At 43.2% G+C, this 25,632-nt stretch overlaps 1 long non-coding RNA gene across 1 annotated transcript in view; it reads right to left on the minus strand.

Moving 5' to 3' along the window:
- The window catches only part of LOC138664218 (uncharacterized), a 165,081-nt gene that overhangs the window by 33,182 nt on the left and 106,267 nt on the right, over positions 1–25,632 (minus strand). The window contains exon 2 of the long non-coding RNA XR_011318305.1: positions 17,621–17,707. This is a non-coding gene — a long non-coding RNA (uncharacterized lncRNA). The remainder of the gene's footprint in view (positions 1–17,620; positions 17,708–25,632) is intronic.

The following is a 25,632-nucleotide window of genomic DNA, read 5'->3' on the forward strand; positions in this document are numbered from 1 at the left end:
TACTCACCCTCGGACGCGCCCTGCTTCTTTCCGGCAGCCTCCCTTCCTAAGAATCAGCGCTTGCAGGACCTTCGGTGACGTCGCGGTGACGTCACGGCTTCTGATTGGTCGCGTCAGAGGGTAAGTATTGCGATATTTTTTATTTTAATTCTTTATTTTACACTAAAATATGGATCGCAGGGCCTGAAGGAGAGTTTCCGCTCCTTCAGACCCTGGGAACCATGGAAACCCAATGCACTGCATTGGGTTTCGGGTTTCGGCCGACCTCGACTTTTTTATAGGATCGGCCGATTTCACTCGACCCGACTTTTGAAAAAGTCGGGTTTCGTGAAACCCGACCCGATCCTATAAAAGTAAAGGTCGCTCAACCCTACTTGTGACATATTAGGCTGGGATGTGCAGAAAAAAATCAGCTTTATCTTGTTGTGGGGGATGATGGCAGAAAGCCCCTGCTTTTCTGCAGCTGTTCTATTAAAGTACAAATTATGTGGCCCTCAATAAAATCAATGTACAAGTCTTTCCCCTTCTGATTAATAGAGAGGTTCCCAATCCTTTATAAGTCTGTATAGCCCAAAAAGACATGTTATAGTGGCCAAAAGTCATCAAGTTTCTTGCAGTAAGGGCTGAAGAACAAGACAAAAATGTGCAAAGTAATTATTCTGTTCAGGGCGCTTGATCACACACATTGATAATTTATTATTTAAATGTGCTAACAAGCGCTGTCCTACCGTCCGGGGAGGGGGGAAGCATAACTCATCACTTCAGCAGTATCGTACACAAAGCTCCTTGTCGCTAACGACAAAAACAAAAACTTTAGGTCTCCAATGAGGCTCATGTCCCAGCCTTTACAGCAGCAGACTGACCTTCCTCCCCTGGAGGCAAAGCCTGCCATGTAATGATGACACTTGTCCTGTATGCTGGATGGTTGGCTTAAAAAAAAGATGATACCTAATGTAACAGCTGGTGTGATGGATGGGACTAGGAAACTGCCCTTAGGGGCCAATTTCTGAAAAAAGAAAATAGATTTTAACCCTTACGGAGCTATAGAAAGTAGAGTGGATGTTTATGCCTGAGAAATTATAAACCTGTCTCTTTGAGTTGGTCTTTTGTTGTTGTTTTTTGTGTGTGTGAAGGGGTAAATAGATAACAAGGCGATGTTGATATTGATGTTTTCTTTTAGGCCGGGATCACACATGCGAGAAACACGTCCGTGTCTCGCATGTGAAATCCAAGCTCTGGCGCCGGAACTCCAGAGCGGAGTGTGTGGCCGCATAGCAACACATGGAGCCGCACGCTCTGCTCTGGAGTGCCGGCGCCAGAGCTTGGATTTCACATGCGAGACACGGACGTGTTTCTCGCATGTGTGATCCCGACCTTAGAGTTCAAAAAGCAAGCGGAACCTGCATTAGTATAAATTTTTAAGAGTTCAAAAAGCAAGCAGAAACCACTTCAGGAAATTCTTGCTTCGGAACAATTTTGATTGGACACTTGTTTGTTTTAAAACCTCTTTAGAAAAAAAAAAGTAAACAAAAAAACCTAATTTGAACAGCAAACTAGAATTCTCATAAAAATGAATTGGAAGCGGTTTCCAAGAGTTTTTAAAGCAGATTTTGAGAAGCATTTTGGAGCGTTAAAAAACTCCTGAAAAAAACTCATGCCATAATGGTATTGTATGTATACACTTTTTTCCCCAGGAGATTAGGAGCAGAAACTCTTTGGGTATGTGCACACATTGCGGATTTGGCTGCGGATTCACATCAGTTTTCCATGCGTTGTACAGTACCATGTAAACGTATGGAAAACAAAATCTGAAGTGCACAAGCTACGGAAAATGCAGCGCGGAATTGCAGCGGTTTTATTTTCCGCAGCATGTCAATTCTATGTGCGGATTCCGCAGCGTTTTACACCTGCTCCGAGATCCTTGCGGAGAGTGACATGTTAAGCATGTCGAGGTGAGGAGACTTAGGCTGCCGTCACACTATCAGGATTTGGTCAGTATTTTACATCAGTATTTGTAAGCCAAAACCAGGAGTGGGTGATAAATACAGAAGTGGTGCAAATGTTTCTATTATACTTTTCCTCTAATTGTTCCACTCCTGGTTTTGGCTTACAAATACTGATGTAAAATACTGACCAAATACTGCTAGTGTGACGGCAGCCTTAAAGCCGCAATGCTCCTCTGGGAAATATGCAAATTGTCTCTTCAGAGAGGAAGTGGACTAGAACGCTAGTGCTCCCAGAGGAGCATTGCGGCTTTAAGTCTCCTCACCTCGACATGCTTAACACTCCGCAAGGAGAGACAATACTTCTTGGATCCCGGTCAGATGCCTCTCAATCAGCCAAACCAGAGCTCCACTTTGCACTGATGAGGGGCAGTACCCCGAAACACAGTGTCTGCAAATTGAGATTCTGGTTTGGCTATTATCTTAAGTCATGTGACAAGGCTCGTTAAAGGGTCAACATTGACTGTAAGGCCGGCGTCACACTAGCGAGTTTTACGGACGTATGAGCGCAGAAAATACATCCAGAAAATACGCATTGCACATGGCCCAATGATTCTCTATGGGGCAGCTCCTATCTGCCGTATATTACACATCCGTAATATACGGTATGTTATGGGCGTAGAAAATCGCCGCAACTCGAGGTAACTACAGTACATTCCCCTTTTACAGCCAGGAGGAAAGCTAATGCAGAGCTCCTGGGTGTAAAATGATTTAACCCCTTCAGATGGATTTACAGCGTGGGACAAGACTGTAACAACGGAAGGTATGGAATATTGTTGTTTGTTTTTTTTAACTTTGTTTCAGGTGACAAGGGTCTTCAGGTGGATTAAGAGTATAATAAAATATTAAAACACCATGTGTCTTTATTTCATTAAAATACTTTTTAATAATGTGTGTGTTTTATTAACCATTTCTTTCTATTGGATTAATATAATGGATAGGTGTCATAACTGACGCCTCTCCATTATTAACCTGGCTTAATGTCACCTTCCAATAGCAAGGTGACATTAACCCTTCATTACCCCATATCCCACCACTACAGGGGAGTGGGAAGAGAGAGGCTAAAGGTACCGTCACACTAGACGATATCGCTAGCGATCCGTGACGTTGCAGCGTCCTCGCTAGCGATATCGTCCAGTGTGACAGGCAGCAGCGATCAGGCCCCTGCTGTGCTGTCGCTGGTCGGGGAAGAAAGTCCAGAACTTTATTTGGTCGCTGGACTCCCCGCAGACATCGCTGAATCGGCGTGTGTGACACCGATTCAGCGATGTCTTCACTGGTAACCAGGGTAAACATCGGGTAACTAAGCGCAGGGCCGCGCTTAGTAACCCGATGTTTACCCTGGTTACCATCCTAAAAGTAAAAAAAAACAAACACTACATACTTACCTACAGCCGTCTGTCCTCCAGCGCTGTGCTCTGCTCTCCTCCTGTACTGGCTGTGAGCGTCGGTCAGCCGGAAAGCAGAGCGGTGACGTCACCGCTCTGCTTTCCGGCCGCTGTGCTCACAGCCAGACCAGAGAAGCAGAGCGCCGAGGACAGACAGCGGTAGGTAAGTATGTAGTGTTTGTTTTTTTTTACTTTTAGGATGGTAACCAGGGTAAACATCGGGTTACTAAGCGCGGCCCTGCGCTTAGTTACCCGATGTTTACCCTGGTTACCGGCATCGTTGGTCGCTGGAGAGCTGTCTGTGTGACAGCTCTCCAGCAGCGACCAAACAGCGACGCTGCAGCGATCCGGATCGTTGTCGGAATCGCTGCAGCGTCGCTAAGTGTGACGGTACCTTAAGTGCCAGAATAGGCGCATCTTCCAGATGTGCCTTTTCTGGGGTGGCTGGGGGCAGATGTTTTTAGCCAGGGGGGCGGAAATAACCATGGTCCCTCTCTAGGCTATTAATATTTGCCCTCAGTCACTGGCTTTCCCACTCTGGCGGAGAAAATTGCACGGGAGCCCACGCCAATTTTTTCCGGGATTTAACCCTTTAATTTAATAGCTAGAGACCCCAAATTTGACACAAAGACACTTCTTACATTACTTATGAGGAATATGTTATAAAAGAAGGGATATGAGATGGTTTATGGGCAGCACGGTGGCGCAGTGGTTAGCACAGCAGCCTTGCAGCGCTGGAGTCCTGGGTTCAAGCCCCACTAAGGACAACATCTGCAAAGAGTTTGTATGTTCTCTCCGTGTTTGCGTGGGTTTCCTCCGGGCACTCCGGTTTCCTCCCACATTCCAAAGACATACTGATAGGGAATTTAGATTGTGAGCCCCAATGGGGACAGCAATGATAATGTGTGTAAAGCGCTGCGGAATATGTTAGCGCTATATAAAAATAAAGATTATTATTATTATTATATGGTTTACAGTATGTAACCCATGTCTCATATCCTGTCGGGTTTGTGAAGGAGATAGGAAAAGCTGGCAATAGAATTACCGGCCTTTCTGCTATCTAGCGTTGAATTAAATATAAATACATATATATATATATATATATATATAGATTGTATATATGTTTTTAAGAATATTTGAGCTGATGGATCCATGATATGTCCATTTTGCAAGCCTGCAAGAAAAAAATCGCCATACGGATGACACACGGATAAATTTGTGCGTAAAAATCGCATCCTCGCATTGAATATGGAACAGTGTTTTGGGACAATTACTGCGGAAAAACGGACCGTATTTACTTACGCCTAGTGTGACGCCGGCCTTAGGATTGCTACTTCCAATAGGTGGCACTAGAGTTCTAGTCCTCTTCCTCTCTGAAGAGACGATTTATACCTGCTCCATAATTAGAATTTGCAGGTGTAAAAATGCATGTGAAAACCGCACAAAAAACAGCGGATTTTTAAGAATCTGCGTGGAAAAGTCCGCACACGAATCCGCAATGTGTGCACATGGCCTTTCTGGTCAGTTTACGCTTCAAAAACTCAGTGTGGACATAGCCTAAAAGTGGATCCAAGTTATAAGTCGGGTGGTTTACCACATACAGAGTGGTCACTCATAGACTCCTAGAGGGGCGAAAAGGACTTATATAATACGATTATACATATTTCCTCATGCATATGCCAATCCAACACAGTAGTGTGAATAGACCTTATTATTGTGTCTTTGCTTCATTATTTTTTACACATTCTTCCCTCTTTTTTGTGTTTTTGGCGCAGATTCCAAGCAGATTTTTTAATGCTTTTTATTATATTATTTTTTACAAGTATTTTTTAAGCTCACCATACGAAAAAAAAATGCACAAAACCCCAACCCCACAAACATCCACAGGGTCTTTAAAGGCAAAGTGCACATAAGTTTTCATGTAATCGCATCCATTTTGCTTGAACTGCTAAATGCAGGGATCCTGTTTTTCTGGCATATTCTTATAAGAACCTACGGTACTTTTTTTATGCTGCTTTGGTGCTGTTTTTGATGCAGTTTTTCAGTGAGGTTTTAACGTGTTTTTAATTCTAGCACAGGTGCTCAGCAGTTTAATGTACTTTATGTTGCAAACCATTATGAAAAACGGCAACAAAAATGTTTTTTTTCTGTTGTTTTTTTGCTATTTGTGCACTATAAATGCTTTTTCCCATTCAAATGTATGGAAAGCTTGTTACAGGCCGATTTGAAGCATTTTTGCCACTTTTGGCAGAGAATTTTATCTTAACACTATGTGTGAACATAACCTAACTTATGGTTTTCATTCATATAGTTCAATTAAGTCTGATGCCCTCATCATTATGTTGGTGGCACGGTACCAGCAGATCACAAGATCGCGTTTTCTGTGTTGGTACAATAACAGAGCAGTGTATGAAGGAGGCTGGCTGACTGTTCTTTTCAATAGCTAAGCCAGCACCCTTCACCACAACTGATACTTAGACAGCTAGGTTTGGCCTAATTTTCGAACATGAGCAGACAGCACTGACATGTGCCCACACAGAAATAGGAAATTCTGTCCTCTACCAAGCACAGAAACAGAAGTGGAACTGTCAGGAAGGGAAGTGGAGCTGCCAGGAACGGAAGTGGATCGGCCGGGAACGGAAGTGGAACGGCCGGGAACAGAGTTGCTACAGGAGATTGGGACACCTGGTGTAACTTAACTACATTAATAAATTATACAGTATAATTTACTCCTTGTAAAAATTGTTTAAAAAACAATCTGCGCTTTACTCATCCTCCGTAGGTCCAGCAATGAGTCTCTGCTGCTGATCCCAGTCTTTTATTATATGTAGCGCTGCAGTCAATCAGTGAGTTCAACAACTTTGAGCAGCTCGTGGTGTCAACTCTGATGATGTGACGTCAGCACTGCAGAAAAATAACAGACACATTGCAGCGGTGGAGACAATGCGCTGAACCCGGGAAGAGCAAGTAAAGCTTTGTTTGCTTTACGCCTATTTATGTATTTTTATGGTCTGAACAGTCCCATATAATACTGCCAAATAGTGTCTAATAAAAATATCATAGTGCCAACAGATTTAACTGTGCCTTACACTGGCCAGATCTTCATTGCCATACAGTGCAAGAAAAACAGGCCCATGAAGAGGTCCAATAATCATTCACCCCAGCTGCCATGATGCATGTTAGGGCCATGGGGCAAGTGATCTTTTTGCCTATATCATAAGGACGTCTATGAAATCTATAAAAAGCCATTCTTCTCTGCTGCAAATAAAACCCTATAATCTGCTGCCGGGCCCATAAAGGGTTAACACACTGATGTAGGGGTTCTATCTGTGTGCTGATTATTTTGCGGGATTACCAGCATAAGTTTACATGTTTTTTCCTCCTTTTGATGGTAAAATGATTTAAATCTCCCACATCTTGAGCACATAACTTTCCATGGGTGTTTGTTTCTTTTCTTGGTTACATTTATTATTTTTTGCGGTCCATACATTACATGATACAGAATGTGGACAAGACCCAGCGTGTTACAACACCGGCAAAAAGCAGATCATCATTTAATATCAGACTTCGAGCAAAAGCATTCACCTGTCACAAGGGAAATCTGATTGTCATGGCTCATTTATAAACGGCAGAGAATGGAAATGAAGGCTTAGCTGCCGTGTTCTTAAAATGTACGGACACAACTTATACCCTTAAAGGGAGGGACCTTAAACTTGAAAGTGTGCACTACCCAGTTAGGCCGGTTTCACACGTCAGTGGCTCCGGTACGTGAGGTGACAGTTTCCTCACGTACCGGAGCCACTGACACACGTAGACACATTGAAATCAATGCATCTGTGCAGATGTCATTGATTTTTTGCGGACCGTGTCTCCATGTGCCAAACACGGAGACATGTCAGTGTTCGTGGGAGCGCACGGATTACACGGACCCATTAAAGTCAATGGGTCCGTGTAAAACAGGTACCGCACACGGACGTTGTCCGTGTGCAGTCCGTGTGCCGTGCAGGAGACAGCGTTACAGTAAGCGCTGTCCCCCCACATGGTGCTGAAGCCGCGATTCATATCTTCTCTGCAGCAGCGTTTGCTGTAGAGAAGATATGAATATTCCATTTTTTTTTGTTTCTCGTGTTTAACATAAAGATCCATGACCCCACCCCCCTCCCACCCCCTGTGCGCCCGCCCGCTGTTCTTAAAATACTCACCCGGCTCCCTCGCTGGCTGGCGCTGCTTCCTGTCCTGGCCGCACCTTCTACTGTATGAGCGGTCACGTGGGGCCGCTCATTTACAGTAATGAATATGCGGCTCCCACCCCTAGGGGAGGTGGAGCCGCATATTCATGACTGTAATCGGCGGCCCCACGTGACCGCTCATACAGTAGAAGGTGCGGCCAGGACAGGAAGCAGCGCCAGCCAGCAAGGGAGTCGGGTGAGTATTTTAAGAGCAGCGGGCGGGCGCACAGGGGGTGGGAGGGGGTTGGGGTCATGGATCTTTATGTTAAACACGAAAAAAAAAAAAAAAAAAGGATTTATCATATCTTCTCTACAGCAAACGCTGCTGCAGAGAAGATATGAATCGTGGCTTCAGCACCAGATGCAGGGGACAGTGCTAAACTTTAGCGCTGTCTCCTGCACGGTGCGTGTGGTACCCAGTGGGCACACGGGCGGCACACGTGTGCCACAGAAATGCACGGGCACACGGACACGGATAATTCCGGTACCGGAATTATCTGGACGTGTGGAACTGCCCTTAAAGGTACACTCAATCGTTCCATGCTACACCTTAAAGAGGACTTATCTCTTGCCATAAATATATGTAGAATTGTGAGTCCTCAGTGGTTGATGCCTTTTAATGGCTAACTGAAAAGATGGTAACAAATTGCAAGCTTTCGAGACTACTCAAGTCTCTTCATCAGGCACAGACTAAAGCAAATTCTGAAGAATCACATATTTGTACACAACACAGCACAGAACTGTCATTATGGGAGAGTGATAAGTGATAAACAGTTGTGTCCCATAATGACAGTTCTGTGCTGTGTTGTGTACAAATATGTGATTCTTCAGAATTTGTTTTAGTCTTTGCCTGATGAAGAGACCTGTGTAGTCTCGAAAGCTTGCAATTTATTACTATCTTTTCAGTTAGCCATTAAAAGGTATCAACCACTGAGGACTCTCAATTCTAAATATTTTTCTATCTGTTGGCTAACAGGGTACCAAGATATATATCTTTCCTTGCCATAAATATTTAATTATTTTTATCCGGTATAAATGCCGCTGTTCTCCTGAATCCGGCGTTGTTTTTCTTTTGTTCCTACTACTCTTCATTCCTGAGATATGGCCTCCTCTTTTCTAAATAAAAATGTAGAACTTTTTAGCCAAATGGGTGTGGCCTTCAAGGAGACACCCACTGAGAAGAGCTGATGACCACACCCAGTTTGCTAAACATTACTAGATCTACATACTGGGAAGATGGGGCCATATCTCATGAGCGGAGAGGCGCAGGAACAAAAGAAAAATAACACCGGATTCAAGAGAACTGTGGCATTAAAGGTAATCTGTCATTTGATTTATGGACAGCATGCAACAAAACCCAGCTATGTGATTTTAGCCAGATATGTCTTACTCTTAAATACCGCATAGGTGAAAAGCCCTCTGGACTTGACTAGTCTGGTGTGGTCCCTGGCTATCTTCTCTCCGCCCCACTTCAGTTGATTTACCCTATGTATATACACTGGCAGTAAGTATCTGAGACAGGTTCCCTTTAATAATGTAAAAAAAAGCCATATTTATGCCAAGTGACACGTCCTCTTTAAAGGGATTGTTTTATCTTTTAGCATGTAGCCACCATGATGATCAGATCTTGGCACTCCACACAAACAGCAGATTTTGCCAGGGAAGCCTTGTCAGTCCACACTGAGAAATGTACTATTACAGGTCAGCCATTCAAATATATGGGAGTCATGTAGATCCACCAGAGTCAGAACCACTCTTATAGTTCTTATCTCTGGTTCACAGATGGGGATGTCCTTATATAAGATTTACATGCCAAAACAGCAAATGTGCGAATGCTACCTAAACATCTAGGAGGCTTCTGAGTTGCCAAAACATTTTTCGGGAAGCAACATTTTTAACCCTGTGACAAGCCCAAGCTTTGGAGAGGGCACAATCAAACGTTGTGGATTGGGATGTGATATGTAAAAAAGGGGGTGTAGCTATGTAAAAATATATTTACTTCACCCCACAATCAACCTTTCTACTTGGAAACTATTTAAAAAAGTTGCCTAAAAGTATGCCTAAAAGATCAGACGAGCTGATATGTCTTCATGAGAGGATACCTTTCATTCCGTGCTCCTTGGCATCTGTCCGGTGGCTGACGTAGGCAGATGGGTAACATCGATTCTACCAGACTGGACAAACGGTATGTTTACATTGCAGTTTTGCGACACATCAGTGTCTCTGTTGGAGCTTCTGTCTGAAGCCCTCAAAAACAGGATTTGGGTGAAACCCCCTGATGGAAGTTGTATTTACTTTAATGAGGAACACAAGTTACTTTGTGTTTTGTTTGGTTTCCATTTCAGCAGTGTCCACCTTTTTAAGGTGGCCAGTTAGGCATAGTCAACTGTGCTTTTGTGCCTGTCCAAACAAAGGCCAGGTAGATCATAAAATGACACTATTTGCCTCTACGTCAATGGCACTGTCAGGGGTTTCGTCCATCTCCTGTTATTTTAGGATTTTGGATGAAAACCCCAAAGGATTCTCTGGCGTGTGGCCCAAAAGCAATGCCCTTGGAGCATGGAGTCTTTGGTGGGTGCTAGTGTTTATTTCCCACTTCAAGAAAGTGGAGCAGCTTTTGCCTCAACGTCTCTATTTGTGGTGGTTATTTTACTACCCAAGTCCAATATTACTGTGAAGCAATCTGTTTTAGTGCTTGGGATTTACAGAGTCCAAACTAGATTATTTGGCAAGGAGGATTATAGGTTAGGCCCTCAACCTTATCAACTTTCAAGTATGTAAGGCCCTGTGCAGACCTGGTGTAATCGTTGCATTAATTAGAAGAGGCTCTGGGTTTGCTTGCAGGTAGGAGGTAGTTCATAGGGTTCCTATCCAGCATCTGCAAATTACTGACCAGGGTTCTGCAAATGGATTTGGTCATCTCTACTGGCCATGGCACTCGGGTGACCAGCTAACAGAGAAACTAGCCGGAATAGGAATGAACAGGGGTGACATGGTTGCTGCCAGGCAGCTACTTACTGTCCTTGCGAACAAAACAAAAAAGGAGAATCATGAGCATTCCTACATAGGAAGAATTCTGAGCTTGGTCAAGGCTACCTTTTTTTTGTCTGAAAGTACGTTTTAAGAAGACTTTGACCACCTTACAGTTTAACGATAGCATTTAGAAAACCAGCCCTCCTTATTCTATCCGACGTACAAAAAAAAGTGTACCTCAACTTTGATGATTTTGGATATTCTACCAGCTTTTAGAAAAGAAACCAGATTCTCCATTTGAACATCCTAATAGTTCCCTGAAAATCATCATTGTTGGCTTGTAGGTTCACTGGACAGAAGACTGGAGCAATAGACGAGGAGAATTACAGAAGGAGCAATAGTGACTACAAATTTTATACTGGAAAGATAACTCAATTAATCTGTCAAGTCAGAGGCTCAAAAAAGGTTAAATTACATCCAGAGAGGAAACCCATCACAGCTTATTTTTTTCCCTTCCATGTTTGACTAGTTGTTTACCATGGGAGGGCAGAAGCTGGTCTGTGCCAAAGTCAAGGACTAAGCGTCCCTTTGGCAGCACAGTTACATAAAATGCAAGTAAATGAACCAGAAATTGAAACGGGATCTCAGCCTCATCCAAGGGTGCTCTCACCGAGGTCACCACTCCTCTCCTTGCTCCAGGACTCGCTGCTCAGTCTCAGCCCAGACAGCGGGGACAGAATAGTCAGTGGTAATGACGGTGGCTCCAATCGGTTTTAGTTTACATGAATAATGCCTAATACTAAAGGGAAGCAAAGCTAGCTAATCGACTTACAAAAAAAAAACCGAACTGCTGAGAAGTCTCAAAGGAGATTAGGCAACGTGGCTGTGCCGGAATAATATGCTTATTTCAGTGTTCAAAAATAAATATATTTGTGTGTACCTAGTAAGCGATCTACACCCTGTAGTGTCCTACACTGCAGGCCCCCCAAGAGGCTAATCGGACAATCCTTTTTTGTTAGGGTCCCCTGATGATAAATAAACACAGCTGAGACCTCCAGCGATCAACTGGAATCGGCATGAGAGCCCACAGCTGTGTAATTCTTCTGCAGCGCCTTCAGAGGGAGAATGAAGTATTACACAATTCCTTTTGACCATAGCTTTCTGTTCATGAAATGTGTGAACATGCCAGATCCTTCAGGAAAAAAAAAACTTTATGGTTTTTAGATGGTGGGGTGCTAAATGGGGGAAATCCTGTCTTTAAAAATGGACACTAGACAACTAAATAATGGGACATAGCAAAGGGAGAGTTGAGTTTTCCTATTGCCCATGAATGTGGGGAGAGGGAGTTGAGTTGTATAGAAAAATTGTCCATTGCGGTTGTATTCTAGGGTGTAAGTAGAATTTATAGGGCCCCTTAGCAAAATGCTATGAAACCAATAAATAAAGGTATATGTGATAGCGCCATGTATCACAGAGTTCACATAATATTGCTAGAAAGCAGAAACCATTACAAAATATTGTACCGGAGTATGCCCCCTTAACCCCTGTAACCCACAGCAGGTACTATGACTAGTACAGTTATAAATACTAATAATACAATAGTTGGTCCAATTTGATTCGCAGGACTTGGTGCATCGGCCACGTCATTAATCTGTCGTATCAGCATGGGAGCCCTGAGAACCTGATGGCATCCGTGTCTCCTGTTTTGAGAATCCTGCAACAATGGCATCATGAAAGGCCAGCTAATCAATAAAGAAGCCGTGGATGCTGGGAAGAAATAGGCATTTCTTAGGTTTTCCCATCCAGCGGCCATATTACAGATTTGCCGATGGACTGCGTCCAACTCAAATAGTCTTTCTTGTTGATGTCTAGGTAGCAGTAGTGTTCGCACTCCCATGTATCTTTTCTCTGAAGTTTTCTGATTTTATTATTCTTTTTGTCCGTTAAGTGTGCTCTCCTTAGGGGGTTTCCAGGACTACAAAATTTGAAAGGTTAGGCCATCAATATCAGATAGGAAGGGGCCTATTTCTCAGCAACGCCTTAGACAAGGCAAAGTTCTGTAGTTTTGGTAGTGGCTTTACCTTAAGTTTACAACTTGAAGCAGTCCAATCTCATTCTTTTGAATATGGCTGAGCTGCCTGAATGCCAGGCACAACCGCTACTAAAATAGGGATACGGCATTTATGAAGCACCACTGTCCTGTCCCTTTAGCCAGATGACTAGTATGGGCACCCCGAGTTGGGTTCTCTAGGATCAGGTAGGATGATCTAGGTCACTGTCCCCAAACTGCAATTCTCAAGAGCCAGGAACAGATCATTTGTACAGGATTTCACAAGTTATGGAATTATCACCTCAGCAATAATAAGAAAATCTGGAAAACCATCTGTTGGTGCCATTTGAGGACTGAAGATGGGAAACATTGGTCTAAAAGGACAGAACATCAATTCCATAGTCCTAGAAAACCCACTTAAAAAGAAAATAAACTTTTGATTATTTTTCTATATGTTTTAGGACCTTAAGTAAATCCGGTGTTGTACACTGCAGAGAAACGGTGGTGCGCACTACGGAGAAACGGTGGTGCGCACTACGGAGAAACGGTGGTGCGCACTACGGAGAAACGCTGGTGCGCACTACGGAGAAACGCTGGTGCGCACTATGGAGAAAAGGTGGTGCACACTACAGAGAAACGGTGGTGCACACTACGGAGAAACGGTGGTGCACACTATGGAGAAATGGTGGTGCGCACTATGAAGAAATGGTGGTGCACACTACGAAGAAATGGTGGTGCGCACTACGGAGAAACGGTGGTGCACACTACAGAGAAACGGTGGTGCACACTACAGAGAAACGGTGGTGCACACTATGGAGAAATGGTGGTGCGCACTATGAAGAAATGGTGGTGCGCACTATGAAGAAATGGTGGTGCGCACTATGAAGAAATGGTGGTGCGCACTACGAAGAAATGGTGGTGCGCACTACGGAGAAACGGTGGTGCACACTACAGAGAAACGGTGGTGCACACTACAGAGAAACGGTGGTGCACACTATGGAGAAATGGTGGTGCGCACTATGAAGAAATGGTGGTGCGCACTATGAAGAAATGGTGGTGCGCACTATGAAGAAATGGTGGTGCGCACTATGGAGAAACAGTGGTGCACACTACAGCGAAATGGTGGTGCACACTATGGAGAAACGGTGGTGCACACTATGGAGAAACGGTGGTGCGCACGATGGAGAAATAGTGGTGCACACAATGAAGAAATGGTGGTGCGCACTACAGAGAAACGGTGGTGCGCACTACGGAGAAACGGTGGTGCACACTACGGAGAAACGGTGGTGCACACTATGGAGAAATAGTGGTGCACACTATGGAGAAATGGTGGTGCACACTATGGAGAAATGGTGGTGCACACTATGGAGAAATGGTGGTGCACACTATGGAGAAACTGTGGTGCGCACGACGGAGAAACGGTGGTGCACACTATGGAGAAACTGTGGTGTACATGAGCAGTGACATCAGAGATCCAACGATATTGGCTGTGAGTCTGAATGACAGATAGTTATGAACCAATTGGATGTACATATGTACAGAACTGTCATTGGGCAATGTAAGTAGCCAATGATTAGGCAGATGGACAGTGTGCAGAGGTAATTATTTTCTGTCTGTTCTTATTGGCCGGTCAGTAATGTATCCTGCGTCAAGACTCAGTGGTGACATCGTCAGTGTCTGACGCTGAAGAATAAGATTGGCCATTTTTTTCTCCCTAGTAAATACATCGTTAAAGAAGAGTATATAGGCACTTGTGTGACTCTGACTGGCTATGAAAATGATATGAGCGACGATTGGTTTATTGCTTTTATTGGATATGCAATAGGGATTATCTTATTGGTTTTTATGGGCCCTATGGCGTCAAAGCAAAGGCTTTAAAAGGTCCATTTCATCACTCAATATAGCCCCAGCCCCCTGAGGAAGACCATTTAGGCGAAACTTGTTGGGGTGGCTATGTACTTATTTTAGTTAGCACTAGTGAAACCTGTGCATATCATAGATTACAAATACTTTGATTATGCAGTATCAACCCATGGACTGTAGCCATGGTATCGATACGGTAGCAGAGCTTCAGCAATACATTTAGGTAGATCAGCTAAATGTATAGGATCTAAAGATCATAATTTATATAGAAATAACACAGGCTCACTATTGTAATTTTAATCAGACTTTACCGCTTTTAATTAAACATAATAAAAGGCATATTTTAATACATGCCTTAATTAGGGGTTATTTACCCTCTGGGTAATTTGCTAATGTGTGATCTTATAGAAGAGCGGTGCACGTCTTAAAGGTCTTTTCAGCGAAGGGTGGGGTTCTCAGGACCTGGATCATCACTGATCTGCTCATAATTATAGGCCCAAAAATATACCCGAAAGTTTACTTACTCTTAAAAGAACTATCCATGTTCAGAGCCAACGTTTTCCCTTCACCTTGCGTGATCAGCAGTCCTTGCTATCAGCTATTACTGGAAGAGAGGGAAGCGTCTATATAATGATGACACTTGGTACATCTCTTGGCTCTCGCTTATGGATAAAATAGGGCATATGAGAAAGTTGAGTAAAGCTTTCCCTATAAAATACTGGAATATATCTAGAAGTTTAGTGCTTGAGTACAGTAGTCTTGACCTTATGATGTTTGGTTGCTGCTTGTCACCATGGCTGACCTATTTTCTCATGTCTGGTCCCACTTATAGCCTACAAACCCTCTGATGGCACTGGTGATGAATACGGCAATAGCGTTGAGTACTACTAGATCCATTCTTCACATTTATAGCTGTACAACCACCCTTTATCTCACGTTGTTGGGGCTTTTCGGTATGAAACTTGCCTGTCTGGTTCTTCTACCCTTACTTTTTGTGATGGATCTGTCACTGAACCAAGCTTTTTTTTTCCTTCTGACCTTGCTACTGTGCCCAATGACCCGCCTTTATCTCTGTATTGTGCCTTGATTGAGGGGACCTGTCACTTGACATCACCTTACAGGATCCAACCCAACCTGTAGTGGATCCTATTGTCCCCACACATTTCCCTCTTTGACTACTCGCCTAACCAGTCTGTAATTCTTGACGTACTGATGCAATGTCTTTAAATCCCGGAACTATCGCTGGCAACACCATGTACTCCAAACTACATGAGGGTTATAACAGTGACTTTTAGGCATTAAACAGTGTGACCTCCTGCTCAGCAAGTCAAGGTGGTGACGTAGATTTCATCCTATATATCTTATATAGGGGTTGTCCAGTCACATACGATTCTCAGGGCAGGTCATCAATATCAGACTGCCGATATTTTAGGATTTTTAGAGTAACTACACTTTTTTAAAATTATTTTATCTAACATAGAAAGTTATGAGTTGTCTTCCTTCCCATAAAAAAAATAAATGTAAGTGGTTCCCAAACGCCTGTTCTTCCCCAGTCTATCTCCCTGTCTTCAGCTGCATTGATATCAGAACGTACTCCTTTGGAGTATAGATGATGGCAGTGATGGGTCGGCTCCAGTCTCCTCCTCTAAGTGTTGTGCTTATCAGAACAATCTATTATGACAGCTTATCCCCCAGGGTTAGTGAGACACGGGTGCTGACCCATCACTGCCATCATCTGTACTCCAAATACCGTAAGTGCTTTCTGATATTAATACAGCTAAAGGCAGGAAAGCAGACTGGGGAAAAACGGGATTTGGAAACCACTTACATGCTTTTTTTTCGTAACTGGATTGAAGAATCACCTAATAAAGTGATTTTCACAGTGTCATAACTTGGTCAAAACTCTAAAAAAAATAAAAGTTTAATTACTTTTTAAAATATGTCATCAATTGTGGGGGGGGGGGGGTCAGACACCATGCAACACCCCCAGTCAGCTGTTTGCAGCTCCCACTGTAGACAGATGTACACAGTGTAAAGAACAGCACAGTGTAGTGGCCGTTCTCAGGTACTGCAGCTCAGCTACCATTCACTTCAACAGGATTACGACACATTGTACAGAGCTGAGCTGTACCGACTCCAGCGTGAGCCAGAAATAGCTGATCAGACGGGGGTGTCAGACCAATCTGGTATTGATGACCTGTCATTAATATCTAAGTCCTGAACATCCCCTTTAACAATCACACTTGGTCCATACAGGAATGTGCCAATAAATTGGGCCTCCAAGCAACATTTTCAGGGTAGTGCTCAAAGACCATGCAGACAAATAAAAAAGGGTTTGTTGGTGCTACCTTCTACCAAACACTCATTCATCACCCGCACACATGGGTGAGATCTGTGACCGCTACACAGTGAAGCCCCCAATGGGTGTGCAATATCCTAGAGAAGCCCAATCCTCAGTGGAGGTCTAATCTCTCACCCTCGGACCCACCAATAATCTGCCCCAAAAATCGATGCATCATTTCAGGCACCGATCTGCCATGGATGTGGTGGGGCTGAGCAGCAGATCTACCATTCAGTGGGTCCAATCCTTGACTTTTCTGTGTGTAACTCACAGAAATAACGTGATTGTTTTTTTTCAGCAGCACAAGCAACAATTTCCATAGCAAATTTCCGTAGCATGAGAGCGGAGCGGCGGAAACCACATTCACATGGATAGGGTTCGGATTGTCGCCAGCGAATATCAGCGCAGAGTTCGAGACGAAATCGCCCTGCTCAGTAAGAATAGAGGTGGCACGTGTGGTGTCGGCTCCTGTTTTGGTTGCTTTCCGCACACTCGCTGTGATAACTGAAGACGTGAGCGAGAGGAACATTTGACCACGAGATGAAAGTGGGCAAAACTTCCATAAACCAAATGCACAGAGCCATCCGAGGAGCAGGACAGGCTGTATACTTCCAGTAATGTCCGCTGAAATAATCCACTTACAATAGGGGAACGTTTTTTTCTCTTTTTTTTTTCTTCCCCCCTCAATTCGTCTACCAAACGTCAAGCTTACCAAACACTCTTTTTCTTTAGGACAAGGTTTCAAAGGTATCCATTTCATAAGTGGTACTTACATCTGTCAGAGCGGCTCCGTCCGACGCGGCTTAATGACCTCCCATTACGTGGCGTCCATATGGAGGGAGACGAGGAAACAATGACGGCTGAAATGGAAAGGGATAAACATCAGTTTAATACGCTCCTCTCGTCCTGGTCACCTGACCGCGGTATCGGTAGAGATGACTCTCCTTTTAAAGATTATTATTATTATATTAAAGGGGTTGTTCACAGGCCGCTATAATGCGAGAGTAAACAAGGCAATGTAAAAAGACCAGCGAGGAGGATTGGGATGCAGCGTGGATTAAATAGGTTAATATCACTTATATGTCTTTAATTAGAGGTTTTCCAAAATCGGAAAAACTTTGGTCCCTACCACACTGCAGTTTGATAAAAAAAATAAAACCATGCTTTACTCACCCTCCCTGGGTCCAGACACGAGTCTCTCCTGATGTTCCAAATGTCTGCTATTGTCTGCAGAGCTGACATCACTTGGCGCTGCAGCCAATCAGTGAGCTGTGCGGACCGTGCTGTATACAGGCATTGAGATCGGTTATTGGTTGCAGTGATGCTGATGTGAAATGAGCGCTGCAGACAATAACAGCCATCGGGAGCAGCAGCAGAGGCTCAGTGTTGGACCCGGGGAGGGTGAGTAAAGTGCATTTTTGCTTGTTTGTTTTTTTTTTTTTTTTTAAACAGTGTATGTTTGAAACTGGAAATGCTCTTTAATGATTAGTTTACACCACATTTCGATATGATTTGCTGCCACGTGTGACCACCATCAGTGGACATGTGCTGGACGTTCTGCAAGAGAGTCAAAGGAACAGTAGGGGGAGACGATAAAAGTATGTAACAGCGATAGCTGGACGCAGGAGTGTTCTTTTTATTTTCACTAATTAAAAAAATCTCATCCTTACTTGTGAAACTACCCCTTTTAAAGCAACATACACAAGACTAGAAGACATCAGGCCCTGCCCAATGCATCATCTGTGTATAAGAAGCCAGCACCTAAATGAAGGGAACATCTCATGTTGTACTAGGTGTTTTCTCACTCAGTCTATATAAATATATGTATGCTATAGTTGTGCCATCTTATCTGTTATTGGAGACTTTCTACCATTATACTCTTAATTCATCATGGTGTAGTCCTTGGAGTAAAAGGAGCAGAACGCGTCACCTCTACGGGGGAGATGATGGACATGAACCCTAGTAGTGTCACCCACATCTACCAAGACTTTATGGCATACCTTGTGAAAGATCAGAATAGCACTTTTTGGTGCAATTCCTAAACGACCCAATTTACCATAAAGTGGGAAACACTGGGATTCTGTGCTTTGAAAATAGAAATGTGTTTTTTCAGTCGGGCCATAGAAACCTATAGGGGAAAAAACAGCCCTAAAAATGCACCATTTAACAGCATCTAAACACACAGTGGGTAGGAGTTTTCATGAAGCACCCACTTTACTTGAATTGTTACCCAAATGCTATTAACCTGTAGTTATAAGGTGAATTGGAAGAAAATAGCGTTTCAATGATGTCCGGCCAAAGTACTGAAAGGGCGGCTACTGGGAGAAAATGAGCCTTATTCTGCCTGGGAGCTGCCAGCTACAGTCACCGCTCATCACCACTACACTCTATACTGTGAGCGGCAATTTTATGGAGAGGCACAGGCAATGCTCCATGGGAGAAAAGAATACAAATTAGCTCTCTAATTAGCATACGTTTCTCCCATGGAGCATTGCCTGATAGACTAAATACTCAGCTCATCACTTGGAGTAGAACCAGTCCTTCCCTCTCATTACAAAGCACGTTCCAGAACGCGGTCCTTTACAGACCGATGGTCTTGGGAGAAACGGAAACACGCAGACAAGCCTTTTAACTTTGTCTTCTTTTTGTCTTTGGATGCATAATTGCAGTTCAGTCATCCATGATGATCTCTTACCTTCCCGAGAACTGGGAATTTGTGAACCCAATGTTGTGGTCCTGCCCGGCACAAATAACGGTGCTTATTGAGACCATTGGTGAAGTAGGACGGTCTACACCGGCCACACAACCCTTACTACTAATACAGTACTGTCCAAGCAGAACCACGATCCAACATTACTAGGTGGCACAAAAAAGCACCAGAACCAAGACCATCAAAAATGTAAAGAGCGAAAGCATGAGGTGCAAAGCACCAGAACCAAGACCATCAAGAACGTAAAAAGCAAAAGCATGAGGTGCCAAAAAGTCAATGGTGATTTATTACAAATTGGGTGGTAGGGTTCATGTTACTATGAAAATAGTTGGAGGCCACAGGGTCATCCACTGATCCCTATATGTGGTATAGGACACTCAGCTGCTGGTACGTGTCATTAGGGTTGGATGGAAAACTCCTTAAAGAGAATCTGTCAGTAGGATGAAGCCTCCTAAGCTATCTATTAGGGCACACAGATCAAAGGAAGCTAATAAATTGACACCTTGATATCTGCGATCCGGTATCTTATTCCAAAGAAATCCCCCTTTTTCTTAATATGTAAATGAGCTGTTAAGATCTATGTGCCGGACACAGATCTCCCTGACAATCTGCCTCCATAAATTATTTTAAATGATAGGGGGGGTGTTACCAGTGTGAGACATGTAGATCAGGAGAGCAGACTGTCAGTCATTACATGTCTCACACTTGTAACTTCCCCGTCATTTAAAATATGTATACGGAAAAAGGCCTCCTTTTCCTCATACAGCGTCACTCTTGGTCATGCCTGATATGACCACAAGTTAATGGGAATGAGCTGCAATACTAAACACGGCCCTTAAACTAAGAGCTGTGCTGTTTCAGGGAGAAATCTTCTTTTCTAATCCTAAATACCCTTTTATGTACCACATGCTGCCTTGAGGATTCAATAGGGTGCCATGTTGTATGTGACATTATTATTGCTGTCCACATGTTGGGGCTTTAGTTTTAGCACCCCTAAACTGATAAGACCATTTGTTCTCATTTATTTATTTTCAGCTTGTAATGGATCGGCCTTTCTCAGATACAATAGCCCGATGCCCCGTGCGCCTGCACGGGATGTGGCAGATCCTTTAATTCTTTTCCTGGAAGGAATAAAAGTGGATTTCTTTCTGAAGTCCCATCCTGGATGGGTGCGACTTATTTATTCTCCATATCTGCCTAACCTATTCTGTGATATGCTGTCTGGCACCGCTCTTGTCGGATCTGTTTGGTCAGTGGTATAGCATGGAATTTGGAAATATTTTTCTGGCTAAATAAACACCTTTATCCAACGTTTTAATCGGCAACTGATTTTTTTTTAATGAAAGGAAAGTCACTTCTTAAGAAACTTATGTTGGGAAAGCTGAAAGAGCCTGGGCTCAACTATAAATGCTTAAAGGGGCGACCATGCAGAGAAAAGTCATTTTCATACATAAATCCTGTGTTAATACACAGGACGGAGTCCTCTTTTCTGTGTCTCCCTGTACAGAGTGGAGAGTGGTTACACAAGAGCGTCTCTTGCTCTGGAGCACATCTCCTGTCCTATCCATTGATGTGAATGGACATGGTGTAATACTTCATTTCTCCAGTGGTGACGCCGCAGGGAAACTGAGCACATTCTGCCAAATTTTGCAACAGATGACATCTGATCACTGGTGGTCCTAACAGGGAGACCCTCTACAATCCATGAAATGTGTGAAAATCTCCGTATCTCCATAACTGTCTACTACGCTGGCTCATATAAACCAGTCCTGGATGGGAAAAGCGCTATTGGTACCACTATTGGATGTTTCAGAAGATAAAGACCTTTAGGATAAGGCCACACGGCACGGCTCAATGTCTCACGATTGTGAAACTAATTCATGCGGCCATTGGCCGGCCATGGGTTGGTGGAGTTTCAGCCGTGAAGCTACCGTCTGGTCACACTCTTACATGAGCAGATAATCAGCTGAATGAGTATTTATGAAAACTCTGGTTCCCAATCATTGGCCCGTAGCACCATACTACTGATGAGCGAACAAATAAGCAAAACGCTAGATCATATGGTGATTGGATCGATTATGTGGTCCTAAAGTCATCTCTATCGGTAGCAGCTCTCCCCATGTAAACATTGGTTGTGCTGCAGAAAGTATGCAAACTGTACGGACTCCCTAAGGTTAATACTATCGTTCTTCCAGTTTGCAACGACTGATGTAAAGTAGCTTTAAATGATCGCCGATCACCATGCTTTATCTTCGATAGGGGCAGAAACTACGTTTTACTTTGTGAACTTAGTCAAGATAGGTGGTGGATGAAACATTTAATTACCCCACCAATTGCTAGTAATCCTTTTTACAAGGTGGACACCACACGGCACCGTAGCCACATGGATGGCATTTGGGGAATGCACTTTGGAAGGTTGGTCCTGCTCACTTCCACATCGGGTGGGTGTGGGGCAGGTTAAGTTACATCTACAGATACCGGCTGGGACACCTCCATGATACCGGTCTATTGCTCCAACGTCCTGGCTGGTATCCGTGGATGTGACATCACCTGTCTGCTCACCTGTCGATGAGAAAGTAAGAGGAGCAGGACCAACGATAAGTGCTATAGCCACACAAAAGGATCCTGAGCACAGATGGATAGTGATAACTCGATTCACTTTTCCAGTAAATACTAAGTAATGAAGCAGATAGAAAACACGGAGACTTACTGAGCTCCCAGTGTTATACAAAGGCACCTACAATTGATGCATGGTCCATCCCTTGCTGCACCATGGAGGTATTCTCTCTAGAAGGACTTCCATTGGCATGGACCATGTCTTGGAACCCTTTGAGATGTGAAGGAGTCTGGGCAGCAGTTACCAATAGATCCTATCCCGAAAAAATGTCCCATTACTTCATGTAGTTGTTGAGGGGAGAGGGAATTAATACCTCGGAGTCTGGCTCTCATTAGCAGCTCCTCTGATTTACTATTTAACAAATTCCTATTTAATGAACTACCCACTTTCACAATGTGAGACTGTGGCTCTGTGAGCGAAAAACAAGAATCCCCTCTAAGGAGCCGGGGGAATATTATGTGACATATTGTGGGTTAATTATTCACAAGGACTGAAAATCACACCATGGGGCCGTGTAATCGGTCACAGAGACCCCAATGTGTGCAGACTGTAAACATGATGGCAACCAATAAGGTATATACAAATATAGACCAACCAATAAAGACTGTATACATATACAGGCCATATAGTATAGTCCGAAATTGGCTCAGAAATAGCATATATAGTAAGTCTTGGTGCCCACAGCCTCATCTGATCTGATAGACTGCTGGTGGTCAAAAAGGTTGTGTTCACCAAGGCTTTTTTTGAAGCGGTCAAAAACCACAGGTTTTTCAATCAGGAACCGCTCCTTTTTTTGCCATTTTTGTTTTCCTGGAGTGGTTTTCAAGTGTTCTTTGCAGCCCTTTCATTGGACAGTGCCTAGTCTGGAGAGGTTTTCTTAGGGATCTGCATAAAAAAAAGTGACACATTTTCTTTATTCCACCCGATGTTTTTTCCAAACCTCTTCAGGAGAAAATGAAACATTAAAAACCTACCGTAATTGGTACAAAGTAGATTTTTTTTTATACAAAGGATATTTTCAAGTAATTTTTGAGGTGGCTTTTGGGAAGGATCTGCTCCAAAAAAAAGCTTCTATGAACAAAGGGGGGGGGGACGATTCATCAAAGTGTTTTTACTAGAAAACTGGCATAAAACACTCTTTTCAACAAATTTTTGAACAATGCAAAGTTGCACAACAATTTTGTATCTTTTGAATTTTGGGCAGAGACCTTGGATTCCAGCGATGTATTACTTACTAGGATGTGTTTTGCTTTTTCAACACAATGAGTGTTGAGATTATCATTACAGGACTAGGTGTCTCGTGCCTCCTGGTCCAGCCACGCCCCCAACACTGATTAGCAGCTTTCTGTCACTATACATTGTAGAAATCTGCCAATCGGTGGTGTGGGCGGGGTTATACACGGTTCAGCATTCCGAGCTCTGCTAGATCTGCAGAAGAGAAAACCGTGATTCTATCACAACTGCTGCACCCAGTAAACTAAGTGATATATCGCTGGAATCAGGGTCTCTGTCCCTACATCATGCTGCTATCAGATTCCCTTTAAGTGGCTTGGACCTAGTAATAAATTCAGCACATCTTTTTCCTGCATGTCTCTGGTGTATGAGAAGCTAGTCTTAATGAATTAGAGGCATATGCTAATGATTCTGGATCCCATACCACCCACCCTTATGATAAACTCTTAACCTGTTTTTTTTTTTTTTAAATTCGTTTATTAATTGCAGAATAAATCATACAATACACACATTTGCATTTGATTCTATCATTATCCATTATGATATACAATGTGAATCGTTACAATGCGTAGTATTACAAAAGTAATAAACAGTGCATGTCAATCACAAGTATCTTATTATAAAACCTTAACTACCTCAACTACTAAAAGAACGAAAAGAACTAAAAGAACGCCGCCAAAAGAAAGTTCCGTATAGATTTCACCCTGTAAGTAATGTCTCCAAAACCACAGGCCTCACTTCCTATGTATATATTAGAGTATTATAGGTTATAGAGTAAGATGAGAGGAGTTCCATTTACCCCATATTTTCTCAAATTTATCTGGACATCCTCTATTCTGATATAGTGTCCGTTCATACGGGATAATTGAGTTCACTAAATCCACCCAAGCTCTAAGAGACGGGCAAGAACCACCCATCCATCTCAGCGCCAGTACCTTTCGCGCCAGGAACAGTGTCTCTCGCAAAAAAATCCCAGTGTGGTGGTCCCAAACTCCTGCATCCCACACCCCAAATAAGCAGGTCAATGGCTCAAGTGGGACAGGGATCAACAGCAAGGATGTCAACAATGTTGTCACCTCTTTCCAATAATGAGAGATAATGGGACATCTCCATATCATATGAATAAAATCTGCATCACTTAAGTGACATCTCAGACAATCTGACGAATGGAGACGTCCCATCTTGAAAAGACGAGTCGGGGTCAGATAGGATTGATATATTATGTACAGCTGAGTCATCCTATTGTTAATTGATGGGGAAACCTTAGTTGGAGATTCCAAAATGTCTTCCCATTCTTCCCCCAGCGTATCCGGAAGAAGCCCCTCCCACCTTTTCTTAATAGAATCTATAGTAGACTCCTCTCCTATGGATAATAGATAAGTGTATAAAGAGGAGATAAGTCCTTGAGGGCCTTGTGAATTGAGAATACCTATCAGTGGAAGAGATGAAATGGCTCGACCCGTACCCACATTTCGCATGTGTGATTGAAAGGCTGATCTCAACTGCAGATAGCGGAAAAACTGGGATCTTGGGATGTTATAAGTATTTTGTAATTGTTCAAAGGAGATAAAAAAAACCCTGGTTGTGTACATTTCCTACTGAGAGAACATCGTGTGATATCCAAAATTCCGTGGATGGGTGGCCTAATAATCCCGGGAAATAACTGTTATTCCACAGTGGCATTTCAGCCACTATATCAACAAATTTGGTTATTTTTTTTATTTGACTCCATATTGATCTTGCCAACCGAAGCAAAGGAAGCAAACGGGGAACACCGACCCTCTCCATCTCCAAAAACCCCAGTGGACAATCGATCCTAGCAGAGTAAAGCAGATGACTCTCTGAATTAGGAAGAGGATTAGAATTATTGGTCATCCACTTATTTATCATTTTAACCTGCCCGGCTAGATAATATAAGTAGAAGTCTGGCAAAGCCGCTCCTCCCCCCCGTCTCGGTCTCTGTAGAGTAGATAACCTAAGTTTAGGCCTACTTTTCCCCCATATAAAAGACGTGGTTAGGGAATTTAGAGTCGCAAAGAGGGATTTAGGTATTGGGACAGCACTATGTTGAAGGCAGTAGTTTAACTTGGGAAGCAGTATCATTTTGATCAAATTAATGCGGCCAGCCACAGAGAGAGGGAGTTTATCCCAAGTATTAAATTTAGATTTTACCAGATCAATTAATGGGTAAATGTTAAATTGTAAATCAAATCTACTATGTTGAG

Source organism: Ranitomeya imitator, chromosome 2, assembly GCF_032444005.1.
Source record: "Ranitomeya imitator isolate aRanImi1 chromosome 2, aRanImi1.pri, whole genome shotgun sequence".
NCBI classification, from domain to species: domain Eukaryota; kingdom Metazoa; phylum Chordata; class Amphibia; order Anura; family Dendrobatidae; genus Ranitomeya; species Ranitomeya imitator.